Source organism: Marmota marmota, unplaced genomic scaffold (genome assembly GCF_001458135.2).
Source record: "Marmota marmota marmota unplaced genomic scaffold, marMar, whole genome shotgun sequence".
Lineage (NCBI taxonomy): Eukaryota > Metazoa > Chordata > Mammalia > Rodentia > Sciuridae > Marmota > Marmota marmota.
In genome coordinates, this window is record NW_025999932.1 from 37,570,114 (window position 1) to 37,591,740 (window position 21,627).

At 35.7% G+C, this 21,627-nt stretch overlaps 1 long non-coding RNA gene across 4 annotated transcripts in view; it reads left to right on the forward strand.

Annotated features, from left to right (window-relative positions):
* LOC107141029 overlaps positions 1-21,627 on the forward strand; it is a 56,904-nt gene that overhangs the window by 4,236 nt on the left and 31,041 nt on the right. For 3 of the 4 annotated variants that reach the window (XR_007346783.1, XR_007346784.1, XR_001503379.2), the window contains exons 2-3: positions 10,713-10,861; positions 11,589-11,664. This is a non-coding gene — a long non-coding RNA (uncharacterized LOC107141029). Of the gene's footprint in view, positions 1-10,712; positions 10,862-11,588; positions 11,665-17,720; positions 18,582-21,627 lie in introns of those variants that run through there. The other variant, XR_007346785.1, reaches the window with a different exon arrangement.

Consider the following 21,627-nt stretch of genomic DNA (forward strand, 5'->3'; position numbering starts at 1 on the left):
GGCCCCCCACTCCTGTTTCTTGCTCAGCCCACCTCATCATGCAGACCCAGACTGTGAACCAACATGGCTGATTTACATCCTGCCCTTCACCACAGGCCTAAACTGAAAAATCAAGTCTATTGTGCTAGGGGATAAGTCCTTGCAAGTGGTAATAGTGTTGCGGGAATCAGGCAAGAAGCTGCCAAGGACACTTAAAAAGAGTGAGAGAAACCAAAAGTTTATTTTACTCTGGCGGCCCAGAGAGATCAGCACTCCAGATTCTGAGCACTCCTTACCAGTTTTTCACAACATTTATAGGCTATCTAATGTCATAAATTTTCTAGTCTAAAACGATACATGGTTGTGCACAAGGGTTCAAAAAAGATATATGATTGTGTGAAAGAGGTTTCTGGCAGAAGCCTTTTACAGAAGCAGAGTGGGATAAGGGAGACTGGCTCCTCCTCCCCCTCCTTCACAGGGGCATTTACACTCAAAGGAAAGTAGTTAGATCCTAGGGAAAGTCTTTTACAATCCAAAAGGTAGAGTGAATGGTACTAATTAGGTTCTCCTGAAAACCAGCTAACTGGAAAGTGGAGAACTCTCTCTTTCCCAGGCACTAACTTTCACAGTGTCCTTATTTTTTATCCAGGCCTGGGTTAGTTACACACTACAATGGGAGCTGAACTTTATGTCCTAGCTTATTTTTTTTTTAACTTAGTTTTATGGACTGGGGTTGTAGCTCAGTGGTAGAGCACTTGCCTAGCACGTGGGAGGCACTGGGTTCCAATTTCCAGCACCGCATAAAAATAAATAAATAAAATAAAGGTACTGTGTCCATCTACAAGTAAAATAAATAAATAAATATATATATATACATATATATATTTAAAAGTTAGTTTTATTGTCACAGAAAAAAATTCAGTAAATCATCATTTCTGTTAGAAATCACAAACTTTTGATGACTCTGTCAAGTTCTTGACAGTTATACAGTGGTATAAGATAGGGTAGCCTGTGCTCCTCAAATACTATGTTAGCCTGTGCTCCTCAGATACTATATGTCTGACCTATATTACTACAGGTAGGGCCTACTTGGTGCTTCATATTTCTCTTAAACAGTGGTTCCTCGGTACCAAATACTACTCTTTTTACTTTTTGTCTTTCTTTGTGTGTGTGTGTGTGTGTGTGTGTGTGTGTTGCTAGGGATCAATACCTTGTGCATGCTAGGCAAGCACTCTACCCCTCATCCATATCCCTAGCCCAAGAATTACATTCTTTTGAAAGTAATTGATGGTTAGCTCAACTACCTCCTTAAAGTATTAGACAAGTTTCATTTAATCAAAATTAATCTGTCTTGTGAGACACAACTCCTTGGAAGGCAAAACTCCTTCCTGGGTATAATGAAGTATTTTGTACTTGATATTTGTTAAATGTTTGCTCATTTGAAATTTATTTCACATAGAACAAAAAAAAATTTAGTAGGGAGGTCTGACATGGGCCTGTTGGGCTTGATATGTAAAGTATAATCTATACCTTTAAGGAGTCCATTCCTCTCTTACAAATCAACAAATAAAAACATCAGTACCTAATAGAAAAGGAATAAAGGACATAAAAGAACAAGGCTGACATGAAGAAAAGTCAACTTGCAGTTAAGGAAATATTAAACCAGTGAATTTTCTAAATTAATATAATATACTATTGACTAGGATATAGGAAGATTAAAAATCCTTGAGCACTATTTATAGAAATATAAATTTGTATCATTTTCCTAGGAAGCAGTTTCAGAATATATCAAGAAACAAAAATATATAGTATGTTCTTTGAGCTTTCTAGGAAATGGAAATGGATCAAAGCTTTCTGATCAGAGTGTAATTTAATATTTGTGGAAAACTGAAAAATAAATATCCAATGGATAATCTAAGGTATAATGTAAGTCACTCCAGAAGCCTGATGCAGGAGGATCACAAGTTCAAGGCCAGACTTGAAAATTTATCAACACCCTATCTTAAAAAAAAAAAAAAAAAAATCAAAATGGCAGGGGGTGTAGCTCAGTGATACATTACAACCACAATGAGATGCTGCTATACAACGCCTTAGAATGGCAAAAAAGAAAAAAAAAAAACAAGGAGAAATTTGTCTTGGTGGGAATGCAAATAGTATGGCCATTTGGAAAGTAGTTAGACAGTTCCTTATAAAATCATACCTTTATCTTATAACCTAGCAATTCCATTCCTAGACTGAAATTTACCAACAAGATATGAGAGTTCCAGTAGCTTCTCATCCTTGCCAGTACTTTGCATTATCAATTTTGTTTTGAATTTTAACCATCATGTGAAATATAGAGTGGTATCGCGTTATAACTTAATTTACTTGTTACAGTACTGGATATTCAGACCCAGTATATTGGGCTACATCCAGCCTTTTTTTAAAGGCAGGTTTTCACCAAGTTGCCCAGGCTGGCCTTGAGTTTGTGATCCTCTGCTGCAGTCTGGCTGGGCACAAAATCACGAGCCACTCAAACAGGAACAAACATAATTTTTGAAACTCCCGCCAATGCCCTGTATGCTCCCGGGAAATATGCCAACCCACACAGGTGGCGTTCTCCCGGACACACACTACTCCAACAGGAAATCCCTCCTCCGGAATTCCCTCCTACCGCACTTTCCCAACCAATGGGAACTCTTTGGGAGTCCCACTAGAGCTCCAAAGTAGCAGGCCAAGGTGAACAGCAGGGGTCTAATATCCATTTGAATGCAGATCTTAACATAATCATATCATCTCAATGGCTTGCTGGCATCACCTTTCAACCAAAAATGCCATGCATCATTACTATTTGGCTATGGCTCTTAGCAATCCTCTTACCTCATTGTCTGGAGTTGCTGGGATTATATTTGTGCTACCTCACAGGGCAGGCCTCCTTGTGGTTTCAATTTGCATTTCTCCAATGACTTGCATGCTTCTCTAATGAAAAGTAAAATGAAACCTATATCAGCATTTTTTTGTATTTATAGCAGTTTTATATGTAATCACTAAAGACTTCAAACAGCTCAGATGTCAACTGGGAAATGAATTTTTTTTTTAACTCTAGTATATTCACCCATAAAATGTAACATAAAAACCTCCCCATAATCCAGGAAATGTAAATCAATGAGGAAAGAGAATATAACTATGTACTAAATTACTATAAAAATAAACCATAAAACATTATATTATATTGTGAAAACATATCAGAAAAATCTGAGCACATAGCAGATAAAAATGGTAACCTAAATAGTTTGGAATGAGCTAAGAGAAATTACAGAAAAGATGAAATCTCTGAAAGAACCACATGAATCAGCAGTAAAAGGAGTTCAGAAATGAGATGGCTAAACCATAGAAGGATGTGAAATGAAAGCTGAGAGAACACAGGAAATGTTGGAAAAAAGACATTTTTGAATGATAAATAAATTAGAAAACAAGAATGAATACATTATAAAAGGCACAAATGAGAAGTGGAGAATAGAAAGGAAAACAGTGAAGAAAATTAAACATTTTTAGAGTCAAGAGAAGGAAAGAAGAAAGGTTAAAGAGAGCCCTCTACAATTCCCCAAATGTAAATCCATGCATAGTGGTAATGGTTAGACAGCACTGTGAATATACTTACTGCAACTGAATTGTAAACTTAAAAATGGTTAAAATGACGAAATTTGTTTATTTTACTAAAATAAAAATATAAACCAAAACAATGGACTAGAACAACTTTTAGAACTGCAAGAACACCCAACATTAAAGGTTTAAATCTAGATATTGAAAGGCAAACTCTGAATCTGGGAAGTCAACCCAGAATGGTTAATATTGAGATGTAGTCTTATAAAATGCTTAGGTTTTAAAAACAAGAAAAGAGCTGGATGTGGAAGCACATACCTGTAACTCCAGTGTCTTGGGAAGTGGAGGCAGGAGAATCTCAAGTTCAGGGCCAGCCTCAACAACTTAAAGAGACCCTGTCTCAAAATAAAAAATAAAAAGAACTGGGAATGTAGCTCAGTGGTAAAGCATCCCTGGGTTCAATCCCTAGTACCAAAAATGATTTAATAAAAATAAGAAAAGGAACTTTTTGCAGTTGTGGAGAAAAAAACCCACTCATGTGGAATAAAAATCACACTGGAAATCTGGGTGTGCTGGTGCCCACCTATAATAACTCATGTCTTGCCAAGGCATCATTTTAAGAATTTAGGACAGTAACAAACATTTATGAACATGAAACAACTCAAGGAATGTTGTTTCCATGAATCTGTCCTGAAGAATATAATAGAGAACAAATTTCAAACAACCAAAAAATGATTGAAAAGTCTTCATTATAAGGTAAGTGGTAAGCACTGAATGTATTTTGAATGTAGCACCAAGATGAAAAGGTAGGGATAATGGTGATATGTATGTAAATGTTATATAGTCTGACAATATAGACATAATAATATAACCCTCCCCATTCATACACACAATCCCCAGAAAAGCTAGGGAAGGAGGGGTTAGGGATTGAAACCAAATCCCTGTATTTATAATTATGTCAAAGGAACCTAAATACTATGTGTAAATATAATGCTCCATTGGAAAAAAAAATTAGCTGGGAGGAAAAAGATAGTTTTTGAGGCCAACTGGGAAAGCTTAAACATACTCAGATATATGAAATAGAACAATAAGAATACCAGTGATTTCCAGGAATGGTGGTGCATGCCTACAATCCCAGTGACTCCAGAGGCCACAGCAGGAGGATCACAAGTTCAAGGGCCAGCCCTACTAACTCAGTGAGGCCCTAAGCAAGTTAGTGAAACCCTGTCTCAAAATAAAAAGGACTGGGGGTGTAGCTCATGGTAAAACCCCTGGGTTCAATCCCCAGTCGTTGTCCCCCCACCCCCTCCCCACCAGTGATCAAGATGAGATCTTGAGAGAGAAGGAAGAAAATAGCTAATTTTGTTATTGCTTATATCAGGAAACTAACAGTATCTTAAAAGAGGTGATGGAATGAAGGTATTATAAAAAGAAATTACTATAAAGTTAACCACAGGAACAAAATTCACAAACCTTTACTAAAACTAAAAGAAATATTCCCTAAAAAGTAAAGAAGAGAGACTACACTGGTACACTATCATAACACCAAAAATATCAGTTTGTGATATGGTGTTGTATTAAAAAATAGATATTTGCTCTTTTTCTTCCCTCGTTCCTGGCACAGGCTCCTAAAGCCATTGGAATTTTCTGGGTACTGGGAGAAATATCTTACTCCTAAGAAGTCCTTCTCAACCTTTCCTGAGATTATGCTTATGAGGTAATTTGAAGGGTGGGAGCTGATTGCTAGAATAAGCAACCATATGGTTAGAGGATCAGAAGAGCTTTCAGTCCCATCTCCTAGACCACTGGAAAAGGAGAACTTCTAGAGACTGAATTCAGTCATCAGTGGTCAGTGATTTAATTAATCCTACTTACATAACAGCCTCCCTAAAACCCTAACTCATGGAGTTGCTGGGTTGGTGAACTCATGGGAGTGCTGGGAGAGTGGTACACCCAGAGCGGGCATGGATACCCTGCATCCCCAACCCTATCCCTTGCCCCATACATCTCTCATGTTTGGCTATTTCTGTATCATATTCTTTATAATAAACTGATAGTAGTATGTAAGACACTTTTTGAATTTTGTGAGCTGTTGTAGCAAATTACTGAACCTGAGGAAGGGTTGTAGGTAACTCTGACTTATAGATGGTTGGTCAGAAGGTTAGGTCACAATTTGGGACCTGCAATGAGTGTCTGAAGTGATAGTTTTGTGAATTTGAGCTTTTAACTTAGGAGGTCTCTGCCAATTCTGGTTAGTTAGTCTCATGATTGAATTGTAGGGTCACCCAACTAATGTCCAGAGAGTTAGAGAATTGCTTAGTGTGAGAGTTAAATCTACACATTTTGTGTCCAAAGTGTGAGTATATAGAGGAAGCAGGCTGTTTTCTTTTTAAAGGCCTTCAAAGGTAAATAGACTTAATGAAAAAAAAGGGATTTTATATTGCTTATACAAAAGGTTACAACTGTAAAAAGTATGAATAAAAAAAGGAATTTATGGCCGGGCGTGGTGACGCAAGCCTGTAATCCCAGCAGTTTGGGAGGCTAAGGCAGGAGGATCGTGAGTTCAAAGCCAGCCTCAACAACTTTGCAAGTCCCTAAGCAACTAAGTGAGACCCTGTATCTAAATAAAATATTTTAAAAGGCTGGGGATGTGGCTTGGTGATTAAGAGTCCCTGGGCTTAATCCCTGTTGCCAAAAAAAAAAAAAAAAAGGAATTTATAATAAATTGAGAATAATCTAAACAATATTGTTAATAACCATAAAAGGGATGAGCAAATAAATGCTAGATAAATGTACATTTTAGAAAGGTAAGGTTCATCATCTTGGTATTAGACAAGGCAAAATTTAGGCCAAAAAGCATGAAAACAAAGAATATTTTATAACTTTAAGGCTACAATTCACAATAAAGATTTTTGAAATCTTTACCTTTTGGTAAGTCTGTTTACCCAAAGACACAACACCACTGTCAAGAACTATTAGAGATAAGGAGAAATAGAAATATGCTAATAATAGAGACTCAACACACCTCTGTCAGCATAAGTGGATGAAAAAATTAGTCATAGAGTCAATAACATAGATTTTACAAATGTACATTAAACTCCAAATCCACTAGTAAGGAATACATGTTTTCAAGTGTATATGGTACATTTATAAAAAATATCTTTTATGTTAACCACAAAGAAAATGTCAGTTCAAAATTATGAAAACTGTCAAGCAAAATTCTGGCCGCATACAATAAAACTAGAAAATTATTTAAAAGTAAATATAGACTCTCCAGGTTTCAGTAGGATGAGGTGACTGCATAAATCCAAATTTCCCTAGGTATTCTCCAAAAAGAGAATACAGGACTATAAGTGTGCCTACCTAGCATTAAGTGAAATCATGGGTATGTGAGGAAGACAACACTGCAGTCCAGCAGACCAGCTCTGGAACCCATGCACAAGTAGTAACTGAAGTGGAGACTGTAGAAAAGAGAACAGGGAAGCAGGACTAGCAGAACACAGATAAAATAATTTCCTCTTCATCTCCATCCTGAATAGGGAAATTCCGAGAAGAGGTGTGAGGCTTGTTGGAGGAAAAGAACTTGAAAGTACTGTTTCTAGGAAGAGGGTACATTGAAGGGGCACTTTGCAGGGGCACTGAACCTCGAAATAGTGGAGAGTGGGTGGTAAAAGAGAAGGAAGTAGTAGAAATTAAGGATCCTGCCGGGCAGGGTAACACATGCCTGTAATCCTAGCCAAGGCAGGAGGATCAAAGTTCAAAGCCAGCCTCAGTAATTTAGCAAGACCCTGTATCAAAACAGAAAAGGTTGAGGATATGGCTCAGTGGTTAAACATCCCTGGGTTCAATCCCTGGTACCAAAAAAGAAAAAGAAAAAAAAAAAACAAGGAGAAATTTGTCTTGGTGGGAATGCAAATAGTATGGCCATTTGGAAAGTAGTTAGACAGTTCCTTATAAAATCATACCTTTATCTTATAACCTAGCAATTCCATTCCTAGACTGAAATTTACCAACAAGNAAAAAAAGAAAGAAAGAAACTAAGGATCATGGTGAAAAAGAATAGAAAAAAGATCAACCTCTCCTCTCATCCAAAAAAAGAATAACTGATGAAAAAAAAAAAACCCTAATTAGGTACTATTGAACTAAGAATACAACAAATCATCCAAATCCTTCACTCCTGTGTATATACAATTGCCATCTGGCTTAAGAAAAATAAAACACTTAAAAATGAACAGAAGGTGGCAGACAACATCCATATAAAGTTACTTCAAGTAGAAAACAAAATGAGAGTCAAAACATTTCAGTTGATGAAAAGCTTCCCCAAAACATTCAAGTATAGAGCTGAAGAAAACTACAGCACAATGCCCCTACCTGAGTTAAATTCAAGCATTTGCAGAGATAAAAAAGATTCAAATTCAAAACCCTGAAACAAATGGACAAGAGAGGAAAAAGTGAAATTATTATACTCAGGAAATAAATGAAACAGAGAAGTCACTCTTTAAAAATGAATTTAAATTTCAAGATAGTTAAGTGAGGAAAAAATTTGATTGAATTAGGGGCACCGAGAATAGGCATGAAGTCAACCAAGAGAATGAAAATTAAATGAAGAAAGGTAAAACAAATAGAAGGTGACTTTGTGTGTGTCTAGTGCTGGGAATTGAATCAAGGGTGCATGCTAGGCAAGTGCTGTACCACTGAGCTGTCTCCTCAGCTCTAGAAGGAAACTAATACAGAATGTATGTAAAATTAGATTTCCTAAGGAAAAAAAATAGCAGAGCTAATACTTAAACTAACATCCTTGGAAACATTATAAACATAACACTCAACTGTGTCAGCTCAGATATGGGGTGTAGTTCAGTGGTAAGATGCTTACCTTTTATGCTTGATACCCAGCAACACACACAAAGAAAAAGCTCATTGTATACTGGGAAAATTGATCCAAAATGGTCAGCGCCAAGTCAGGTCCTAATAAAACTGTTGGACTTTTAACATAAGAAGAAAAATTCCTCTGGGCTTCCAGACAGAAAGAAGAGGTTAGCAACAGACTTAACAACAACATACAGAGTAAAACAGCCATAGAACAACATAGTTAAAGTCTATGAAAGTATAAGCCAAGGGTTTTATAACTAAGTCTCATTCCAGAAAAAGCAAAAACCAGATAAATCCCAGTATATTAACCAAAAAAAAAAAAAAAAAAGTATGTGATGAAAATTGTCATGAGCAAAGACAAATGACCTCCAAAGGGGGAAATATTTGGATTTATGTCACCAAGAGCTAATCTCCTTAATGAAAACAACTTACTGAAAATCCAGGCAAATAAGACCATCAACCCCAATAGACAAAAGGACCAGCTGGGTGCAGTGGTGCATGCCTGTAATCCCAGTGGCTGGGGAGGCTGAGGCAGGAGGATCATGACTTCAAAGCCAGCCTCAGCAAAGGCGAGATGCTGGGCTGGGGATGTGGCTCAAGCGGTAGCGCGCTCGCCTGGCATGCGCGCGGCCCGGGTTCGATCCTCAGCACCACATACAAACAAAGATGTTGTGTCCGCCGAGAACTAAAAAATAAATATTAAAAAATTCTCTCTCTCTCTCTCTTTAAAAAAAAAAAACGAGATGCTGAGCAACTCAGGGATACCCTGTCTCTAAATAAAATAAAAATAGGACTGGGGATGTGGCTCTGTGTTCGAGTGCCCCTGAGTTCAATCCCCAGTACCAAAAAAAAAAAAAAGAAAAAAAAATCTGAAGAGAGCTCATAGGAAAGAAATACAAAAATAAATAAAAGAAAAACAGAAATGCAGATAACAGATGTATAAAAGATGTTCCGGCTCCAGTTATACAAAGGGAAATACAAATTAAAGAATTAAAGCTATCCTAAAGCATTTCTCACCAGAATCCAAAAGTTATACAGTATACTTTGTAGATTGTGGGGAAATAAGCATTTTGATACATTGCTGATAGGGATGGCTACATAACCACAAACTGCATGAGAGGGAATTTAGCCAACAAAATTACATATGCATTTATCCCTTGGCATTGCCATTTAACTTTTAGGTATATGTTCTAAAAACACACTGAAATAAAATGTGAACTGTTTTGTATATAGTTGCAGCGACACTTGTATTAGCAAAAGATGGGAAACAGCTAAAATGACCATTAATAGGGCACCGATTGGATGAACTTCAGTACATGCATGCAATGGAACAGTCTCCAGGTAGAACCCTCTTTGTCCAGAGGAACAGCATATAGAGTTAGAGGCACAAAGAACGAACAAGGGAAAGATACCAACAATGAAAGATTTCCCTAAATACAGCTTGTTCATATTTTGACCTTAGAATCATGGATATTTTACACATTCAAAAATAAGATTAAATGAAAAGAAAAATAAAAGGAACTGAAACAAATTTATACAATTGTATAGCATTTTGGCAACACAGCCATAGAAGAAAAGGAACGATTTCTAGTGGTTTTAGAAGACGGATTTTAGAGTGTCCCTTTTCAGTAGGAGTATTTTGGTGTATTTCTATTTTTTAAATATTTATTTATTTTTAATATTTATTTTTTAGGTATAGATGGACACAACACAATGCCTTTATTTTTATGTGGTGCTGAGGATCGAACCTGGGTCCTGCCCGTGCTAGGCGAGCACTCTACCACTGAGCCACAATCCCAATAAAGTGAAAATAAAATACAAAATTTCATGAGCCTAGGTTACATGGCAGGCATTGTGCTGGCATTCCTCTGTGTGCTATCATTTGGTTCTTTTATATTTGTTTGTTTGTTTGTGGTACAAGGGATTGAACTCAGGGCACTTGGCCACTGAGCCACATTCCCAGCCCTATTTTGTATTTTATTTAGAGTTTCACTCACTGAGTTGCTTAGCACCTTACTTTTGCTGAGGCTGGCTTTGAACTCTCAATCCTCTTACCTCTTGCCTCAGCCTCCCCAGCCACTGGGATTAATGTTTGCACCACCGCCGCCAGCATCATTGATGCAGCTACACATTGTCATCTATAAACCTGATAGGTTCCCTGAATAGGTTCAGAGAGCTTAAGTCGTTGCTTCATATTATCCATTTACTTAGTAGGAGATTGTGACTTAAACCCATATCTATATGATTCCAAAGCCTGTGTTTTTTCTACCACATTATTGCAGGATATACATCAAATTTTAAGAAGAAAGAAAATCAGGAGCTAAGGATTCTGTTTAAACCTATAGTTGCTGCTCAGAAAATAAGGATGCAGACTCCAAATTGTTGGTTTACATGTGCTTCAAGCAAGAGCAGTGTACTAAAGGAGAGAAGTGTAAGTTTTCTCTTATTTCTGATATGAAAATGTCAACACACACATACACACGCATATTTTGATGTTGAAAATAAATTTTACAAAGTTGTCATTGATGAATGAAATTAGTGAAAGATATTAAATAAAAACATGTGGTGAAGCAAAAAAGAAAAAACTAGCAGGCTTGGGTTTTTTTGATACTGTTAAAAGCTGGGGGTGCAGTGGGGGGAAAGACCTGAAAAGGGCTGTGACACTTCAAAGGGTTTTGTGACATTTCAAAGTTCTTTCTTCTATGTTTTGTGCTATAAAACAATAAAAAGATAAAAGAGCTATGATTTTACCAAACATCTAATGGGCAAAGAGCATCCTTGAATCTGAAAAGATTTTGTCTGGAATTTTTTTTCCCCTAAGACAAGATACTAGTTTAAATACGTTGTGTTTCCTCCTGTTGGAGAAGTGGGCTGTAGAGAATTTAGAGATGCTAGACCTCCTTCACCCAAGCCAGCCCTTCATATTTCTACTGTTTTTTCATGACTATAAATATATTTTTCATTCAGCCTAATGCTACTTTTTTTTTAAAAAATCCAACTCTTGAAATAATTGTGGCAAGGATTTTATCTTGTTTTTATTCATTTGTATTTGATTACGATGGAAAATATTTAAATTTGTATCTCTGAAAGCAATGAGAGAATATGTTGGATTTATTTTAAAGATTTTCAAAATTTTGAAGATTTTTCTTTTTTGTCAGAAGCTGTGTTGATCAGTGACTTTGGTGAAAACTGAGATAACTGAAACGAATTTGCAGATGATACATGACTTCTAAGGTAAGATAATATAATAAAGCTCAAGATCACAATTATTACCAGGTGTGGTGGTACACACTTGTAATCCCAGTGACCTGAAGTCTGAGGCAGGAGGATCACAAGTTTGAGGCCAGCTTTAGCAACTTAACAATGCCCTAAGCAACTTATTGAGGCCTTATCTCAAAATAAAAATAAAAGGTCTTTGGTATAGCTCCATGATACAGTACCCTTGTATTTCCCAGTACCACAAAAAAGAAAAATAATCATAAAACATAACAAGGGGAAAAATCAAAATACTATGAGCAAGATTTAAACAACAAACTGTACCATATCTACAGAGATTTCAGCTATAATAAATATCTAATACATAAAATCAATATATTTGATATGTTTAATAAATAAAAGGAGTTATAAAACATAAATAAAAAATAAGAGACTAGGAAAGTGGCCAGACAATCTTAAAAAGAAATAATAACATATCAGAAATGAAAATTATTTATAATAATAGAATTTTAAAAATTAGCCAGGCATGGTGGCACTGCCTGTAATCCCAGCGGCTCGGGAAGCTGAGGCAGGAGGATCCTGAGCTCAAAGCCAACTTCAGCAATTTAGCAAGTGCTAAGCAACTCAGTGACACCCCGTCTCTAAATAAAATACAAAAAAAGCCTGGTCGTGTGGCTCAGTGGTTGAGTGACACTGGGTTCAATCCCCAGTACAAAAAAAGAAAAAATAATGATGGGCTAATCTAGCACATAGGCACAGTTAAAAAGAAGGAAACTACAGAGAACTTTATACAGAGAGAAAAAAACAAAATATGAAAAATATTGTGAGACAATCCATTCAGACTCCGGAAAGAAAACATGGAATGGGTATGAAGCAATATAGTAACCATTAAAAAATTGCCAGAATAGATAGATGAAAGACACAAATCCTCCGACTTAGAAAGCCTAGTATATTCCAAGTAAAGTAAGTAAAAAGATGTACATAGCAACATTATTGTTAGGTTGCAGGTTGCACAATTGAGATGTGTAGATCACAACCCACACATTGAAAAATACTCTTATAAAGGTACTATTGAAGAAAAAGGCAAATAGTTCTAAAACAAAAGAAGAACTAGTAATTTTAGTTGGCCACATGAATAAATTTAAGCATTATTAGAAGACAGAAACAAAATAATGTTATATTCATGCTTCACAAATAAGGCATAATTATAATACTGTACTGGCCTAAATGGCATTTAAGCCAGTAGAGCTTGATTGGAATTTTAGGATTCTAAGGTCCGTGTATTGTGTTAACTAAAGGTATACCAATTTCAAGTATAATCATTAAATGAAGACAAATAAGATGTTTCTTTTAAGACAGCAAGAAGAAAAATAAATGGGGTAGGGGAGAACAATGATTAATTTAAAAGAAGTCCAGAAATAAGTACTCATTTTTTTCTGGTGCTGTGGCTTGAACTCCGTCCTGCATGCATAATCAGCTACCAAGAAGCTACACCCTAACCCAAGTACTCATTGTTTGTTTTACTTTTTTTACTTGATTTATTTTGAAATTCATCCATGTTGTTACTTGTATCAATAGATTGTCCTTTTTATGAATATAGCATAATTTGCTTATCCATGCATTTGTGGATGGAATCAGGTTGTTTCTGGATTTCACCTAATACAGAGAAAGGTACTATGAATATTCATGTATAGGTCTTCATGCGGGTATGTACTTTCTCTTCTCTTGGATGAATTTCTTTTTTATTTTTTTTATTTTTTTATTAGTTGCTCAAAACATTACAATGATCTTGACATATCATACATTTGATTCAAATGGGGTAATTTCTAAGGGTCAAATGGCTATGACATATGGTAGATGGATATTTGACTTTTTAAGAAGCTACTAGATTATTTTCCAAAGCAGTTATCAACAGTAAATGAGTAATCAAGTTGTGGTATATCAATTCAACATACTACCACTCAGTGATGCTTATACCAAGTAGATGTATCTCAGAACAGTTACACTATGTAGAAGAAGCCAGACCACTCTCTGCTATTTTATTCCTCTTGCTAAAAATTCTAGAAAACACAGTTAACATATAGTGACAGAAAGCATATCAATAAAATGTGGAGTATAGAGCAAGATGATAGATTATGAAAGGACAGGAGAAATCTGGAGGGTGATATAGTCATTATCTGACTATTATTATTATGGTGATGGTTCTACAAGTACATTCAGGTATGTCAATATTTTTCATGTTGTACATTAAAATATGTATAGTTTATTGTTTGTCAATTATTTCTTCTTTTTCTTATTTTTATTTTTCAGTACCAGGAATTGAACCCAAGGATGTTTTACTTCTGTGCTATATCCCCGTCCTTTTCATTATTTATTTATTTTAATTTTTGGTACTGGGGATTAAACCTAAGGGTGCTAAACCACTGAATCACATCCTAGTCATTTTCATTTTGAGACAGGGCCACACTAAGTTGCTTAGGGCCTCACTAAATTGCGGAGGCTGGTTTGAACTTATGATCTTCCTGCCTTAGCCTCCCCAGTTGCTGGGATTACAGGTGTGCAACACTGCATCCAGCTTTATTTTTTTATTTTAAGTCAGAGTCTCACCCATTTCTGTGACTGGCCTCAAACTTGAGATCCTTCTGCCTCAGAAACTCTTGGGATTCTAGGCATACGTAATTGTGTCTAGCCAATTACTTTTTAGGTCTTTTTAAAGAAAATAAAAGGGACAAGGAAATAGAGTAACATGTCTTGATTAAAAACTCAGGTGGAAGGCCCAAAGATTTGTTCCTATTTGGATTACATGACCTTTAAGTCTCTCAGTGTGATTCAGTGAAAATATGAAGGGATCTTTAGTCATGTACTTCAGGAAACTTAACACAAAAAAAACCCCAAATAACCCAATTAATAAATGGGCAAATGAATTAAACAGATACTTCTCAAAAGAAGAAATACAAATAGCCAACAAATATATGAAAAAAACGTTCAACATCATTACCAATTTGGGAAATGCAAATCAAAACTACACTGAGATTTCATCTCATACCAGTCACAATGGCAGTCATCAAGAGCAAACTATAATAATTGCTGGAGAGGATATAGAGGAAAAGGAACACATTTAGACTGTTGGTAAGATTATAAATTAGTACAACCAGTATGAAAATCAGTGTGGAAGTTCCTCAAAAGACTAGATATGCCCACTCCTCAGTGTCTATCCTGAGGAATTAAAGTCATCATACTCTAGTGATATACATGCATGTCCATGTTTATAGCAGTACAATTCATAATAGCCAAACTTTGGGAACCAGCCTAGAAGTCCATCAATGGATGAAGGGATAAAGAAAATGTGGAGTTTTATTTGGCCATAAAGAAAAATGACATTTTGTCATTTGCAAGAAGTGGATGGAACTTGAGACTATTATATTAAGCTAAATAAGCCAAACTCAGAAGGTCAAGAGTTGTATGTTTTCTCCCATATGTGGAATCTAGAGAGGAAAAAGGAAAAGAAAGGTTGGGGGGCCAGTGAAAATCAAAGTGATATCAGTAGATGGAAGAGACCAGGGGAAAGGAGGAGGGTAGGGAGGGAGGCAGTGATACTGGCCAAATTGTATTGTTACATTGTGTGCATGTAGCACATGTGACAACAGATCCCATCATTATATACAATTATAATGCACCAATAAAAAAAGTGAAAGGACTAATAAAAAGAAAAGAATACATAAAGGGAGCAGGTATGACATTCTCAATATTAAATGATAGGAATTATTAATTAGGATTAAAAAATCTAATAACAAGCAGATAACCTCAGGTGGCTGTCTATATCAGCTTCATCTCTATAGTAGAGATAATATGAGACCCTGGGATCAGACAGTCCTTGAGTGTACTTGAATGGGCCAACCAGTCTCCTTCTAAGTGACTCATTCCTCTTTTAAAATATATATGTCAACACTTTTAATTTAGATTATAGCTAATGTATATAGTCCTGGGAGCCATTTTGTCTCTTCTGTAACATTATACATGTCTATTGGTTTTCTATGGCAGATTTTATGGATAAATTCACCACATTCATATTATGTGTAGTATTCCACATTATTGGGGTTTTCTTATTCCCCCTGCCCGCAGTTATCCACACCATAAGGAAATCCATTTTATAGCAGTCAACACCATGAAAAAGGGTGTGTTTAGTTAAGTACATATTTCTAATTCTACAACTAAATTTAAATTAAATATTATAGATCAAAATAAATTCCAGGCTGATTAAAAGGAAAATAAACAATACAACCAGTACCATATTTATCAACTTTGCAGTTAACTGAAAAAAAAGAAAGAAAAAGAAAAGGAAAACCCTGAAGAGTATTTTAGAGATTACAATATATAACATTTTTTGTACAAATAAATGTTAGTAAAGCTGAAATACAAAGGAAACAAATTAGGAGAAACATTTAAACTAAAATTAATATTTATGAAAAATAAATAACTCAAGTTTTATAAAGAAAAATTTCAAGACTCCAGTGGATTGGACTCCCCTGTCCAGTCCTGTGCAACTCCACCCTCCGCCCCATCCCCCACCTATTGTAAGTCAGCATCCATATATCAGAGAGAACATTTGGCCTTTGGTTTTTTGGGATTGGCTTATTTCACTTAGCACAACAGTCTCCAGTTCCATCTATTTACTGAAAAATGCCATAATCCTATTCTTTGTGGCTGAGTAATATTCCATTGTGTGTATGTATGTATGTGTGTGTATATAAGTGTATAAGTACACATATACACACACACACACACACACACACACACCACATTTTCTATATCCATTCATCTGTTGAAGGGCACCTAGTTTGGTTCCATAGCTTAGCTATTGGGAATTGAGCTGCTATGAATATTGCTGTAGTCATGTCACTATAGTATGCTGATTTTAAGTCCTTTGGGTATAAGCTGAGGAGTGGAATAACTGGGTCAAATGGTGGTTTCATTCCAAGTTTTTAGAGGAATCTTCATACTGCTTTACAGAGTGGTTGCACCAATTTGCAGTCCCACCAGTGATGTATGAGTGTACCTTTTCCCCCACATCCTCGCCAACATTTATTACTACTTTTATTCTTGATACTTGCCATTCTAACTGGAGCAAGATGAAATCTCAGTGTAGTTTTATTTTGCATTTTTTCTAATTGGTAAAGATGTTGAACATTTTTTCATGTATTTGTTGACCCATCTTATTTTTTCTTCTGTAAAGTGCCTGTTCAGTTCCTCTGCCCTCTGCTCTTCATAGGGTTATTTGTTTTTGTTTTTTTCTCTTTTTTTTTTTTTTTGGTGTTTTTTGAGTTCTTATATATCCTGGAGATTAATGCTGTGTCTGAGGTGCAGGTGACAAAGAATTTTTTCCCATTCTCTGGTCTCTCTCTCTATGTTTTTGATTATTCCTTTGCTGTGAAGAAGCTTCTTAGTTTGATACCATACCATTTATTGGTTCTTGATTTTACTTCTTGCACTTTAGGAATCTTAATGAGGAATTTGGTTTGTAAGCTGACTTGATGGAGATGTGGGTCTACTTTTTCTTTTAATAGGCATAGGATCTCTGGTCTGATGCTTAGGTGATCCCCAGAGTAAAAAAAAAAAAAAAAAAAAAAAGTGCTGGTTGCCTTGTGGTATATATTTGTGCTGCTTGCATCTAATTGGCTGAGTAAATTACTTTGAACTTAATGACTATGAGAAATAGATGTGTGTGTATAATATGTGTGTGTGTTTGTGTGAAGGTTCTCAAGATATGTATATGTTTTGATCCATTAGACCTACTTGTGGAAATTTATCTTTATAAAATAACCAAAATATGGAGGGAAAAAAATGAATGGACCACTTTTAACAGGATTTCTAATAAGGATAACAAATTAGAAATAACTTGAATGTCAGTACCAATGGATTAGGTAAACTACTGTAGGTTACTACTGTATTGTCAAAATCATAGTTCTTCTAAATGACGGTTGTATTAGTTAGGTTTTCATATTGTGACCAAAACATTAACAAGAACAGCTTAGAGGAGGAAAAGTTTATTTTGGCTCACACTCTCATACGTTTAGACCATGTTGGAGCGACTCCATTCCTCTGTGCCCAAGGTGAGGCAGAACATCATAGCAAGAAGTCTTGGAGAAGGAGAGCTGCTGCATTCATGGCAGCCAGGAAGCAGAGGTGGAGAAAGAAGAAGGGAACACAAGGGAAGATACATACTTCCATGGCATAGCCCCAGTGATCCACCACCTCCAGCTATGCTCTGCCTCCCTACAGATAGACCATTCAAACTAGGGTGGACTATCAGGTATGGTGGTGCAGGTTTATAATACCAGCAATTTGGAAGGCTGAATCAGGAGAATCAAAGTTAAGGCCAGCCTCAGCAAATTAGCAAGGCTCTAAGCAATATAGTGAGATGCTATCTCAAAGTAAAAAATAAAAAGGGCTGGGATGTGGCTCAGTGGTAAAGTGCCCCTGGGTTCAATCCCTGGTACAAAAAAATAAAACCTCTGACACAACACCCCTACACCTATTATTTATGCACTTCATAGTTAGAGGTGTAAGCGGTGGTAGAGCCCATGTTAAACATGTATGAGACCCTGGGCTCCATCCCCATGCCCGCCCCCCAATTATATATAACCATATATATAAAAACTTCTGACTTATACTTTTGAAATGAAAATCAGAAGGTATTATGGGGTTTATTTTTATTCTTTTTCTTTTTTGTGGTGAGGGGGATGGTAGACTAATGTTTTATCATGAGGTACATCCCCAGCCCCAACTCTTTTGTTTTTCATAATCATTTCTCTGTATCATTTTTGCCTTCTGGTAAGTAATTTACAACTATACTTACATACCACATTCTTAACTTAAAAATTGGCTTTCTGTTGGATATTGGAATTATAGTAAATCTATTCATTAATTTATAGTAATTAATCCTGTATTTAATTTATAATATGCTATCTTTCTTGGTTAAAAAAAAAACTTTAAGGGAGGACATTTTCTAAGGCAGAAGCTACAGATTATTGGTCAAGGGAAGGATAGTAAGGCTGTGCAGTTTTAGATGGACAGAAGTGTTGGAAACTGAGTGGCAAGCTGATGCCCAAAACAAAAGAGGGGGCTGCAGGTGGTGTGGCACCATGTCAATAGGCCAAGAATGCCACACATTAAAGACATGGGAGGAAGAGAGGCAATAGCTAGCCGGGCAGAAAATGGCCTATCAGGCCAAATTCATGCATGGTATGTAGACTAAGACAATTATCATAAATGTGCACAAAGACTCATTTAGGGGATTTGTATGACATTATTTATGATAGAAAAAAAAGGAGGGGCTGGGGCTGGGGCTCAGTGGTAGCGCACTTGCCTGGTATGTGTGAAGCACTGGGTTCGATTCTCAGCACCTCGTATAAATAAATGAAATAAAGGTCTATCAACAACTAAAAAAATTAAAAGAAAAAGAAAAAAAGAAATAAACCATCTTTATGAAATTATGGTGTGTTTCTTCAAAGGAATGTTCTGCATAGGGACTTAATAATATTGAGAAGCTGAATAGAGTTATGGAAGAGAGATGTTTTATCAGGGGCTTTTTTCTAGATAGTAGAATTATATATTGTAGAATTGAGAATTAATAACTTAGTTGAAAGCACCTAGCATGGTACCTAGCACATAGAAATCACTTGGGGAATGTTAGTTGCTTTTGGATGTCAGGTAATAAGTCAAGAGCTAGATTTTTTTGTCAAGGATGTTTAAAGGGACATGCAGAAGAATTTGAAGAATGGAGGAAGTCCAGATGACCCCAATCCTGGGCTAAAACAGAAGAAACAAGTAGCTCTGGCTACTCCAGATAATGGAAGCCCTTTGTAATTTAGGAAGTTGGAGAGAAAAAAGGAAGAGGAAGTTGGAGAAGGGAGTAAAATTAAGGAAATAGAAAGAAAGAAGAAAAAGGACTGAACATTAAATCATACACATTTCATACTGTAAAGTTGTTAGTACATCCAAATATTGACATAGTCTATTTACTTTTCTTTTGAGAAAAAAAATTTACAAAATATCCTGCTGGTATAAACTGGATTTATTCATGACATTTGTATGTATTTCATAAAATGAATATCATATAAATTACTAAAGTGCTTATCATTTGAGTATATTTTAATATTCCTTATATGTATTTGACATTCACAATTTATCACTTCATTAGTATTTTCACTTTCATCTTTGAAAAGTTACAAGGAGCATTTAAGGTATGTTTTTTATCCCCATATTTACCAATAGAAACAAATAATTTGAGGAGGAAAAATTAGTGAAAAATTATTTTTTCCAGTGAAATGTCCATGGCTCTCTTTCTCCCTTTTTAATTGAACTAAAGATGTTGGCATCTTATAGAAATATCATTTGCATCTAGTTCACTAAGTAACCAAGAAAGAAAAGTAATTTTGAGGAATAAAAGAAGATCCATCCAAAATATAAAGAACTGTGAGGATGTCAGAAGAGTATACAATTAGCAATGTTCAGAATCAGATATGAACATAGAATTTAGTAAATATCAAGGAGAATAAAAATAAATCTAAATAAAGGGCTTATTTTTATTCACGGGAGGCAAGGAATTCCCTTTTGTAATCAGAAGTAGTTATTAAAAATATCTCTTAAAGCAATGTTTATGCCAAAATTCTTGATTGTGGAAGTTGACCAAAAAATGAATTAAAACTATTCTTAATCTCATCTATTCAAAAGTATCTTTTGTGGCACACATCTTTGCAAAATAAGCTTTTCTAGTTAGGTTTTTAAGTATAAAAAAGTAGCCAGAGCTTATTGTTTCTTCTGTTTTAGCCCAGGATTGGGGTCATCTGGACTTCCTCCATTCTTCAAATTCTTCTGCATGTCCCTTTAAACATCCTTGACAAAAAAATCTAGCTCTCGACTTATTACCTGACATCTAAAAGCAACTAACATTCCCCAAGTGATTTCTATGTGCCAGGTACCATGCTAGGTGCTTTCAACTAAGTTATTAATTCTCAATTCTACAATATATAATTCTACTATCTAGAAAAAAGCCCCTGATAAAACATCTCTCTTCCATAACTCTATTCAGCCTCTCAAAATTACAATAATTTTGAAATTGTAATGAATCAAATGTTATTTCAAATATAATGCGACACAAAACTAACTAACTGCTCTCAGTAGAAACAGCCATTGGATTTTAGTCCTGGTAAAATAGCACTTACAGTTATAGCATGTAAGTTACGCCATTTAGTTTTCCTGAACTTCAATTTCCTTACTGAGACTGCTATAATAATATATTTTTTTCAATCTTTTTTTTTGGGGGGGTTGTTCAAAACATTACAAAGCTCTTGACATATCATATTTCATTTTTTTTTATTTTTTTATTTTTTATTTTTTTTAGTTTTCGGCAGACACAACATCTTTGTTTGTATGTGGTGCTGAGGATCGAACCCAGGCCGCATGCATGCCAGGCGAGCGCGCTATCGCTTGAGCCACATCCCCAGCCCATGACATATCATATTTCATACATTTGATTCAAGCAGATTATGAACTCCCATTTTTACCCCTTATACATATTACAGATTCACATCAGTTCCACATCCAGTTTTTTACATAATGCCATACTAGTGTCTGTTGTATTCTGCTACCTTTCCTATTCTCTACTATCCCCCCTCCCTCCCTCCCATCTTCTCTCTCTACCCCATCTACTGTAATTCATTTCTCTCCTTGTTTTTTTCCCATTCCCCTTCCACAACCTCTTGTATGTAATTTTGTATAACAATGAGGGTCTCCTTCCATTTCCATGCAATTTCCCTTCTCTCTCTCTTTCCCTCCCCCCTCTCGACCCTGTTTAATGGTGATCTTCTTCTCATGCTCTTCCTCCCTATTCTGTTCTTAGTTGCTCTCCTTATATCAAAGATGACATTTGGCATTTGTTTTTTAGGGATTGGCTAGCTTCACTTAGCATAATCTGCTCTA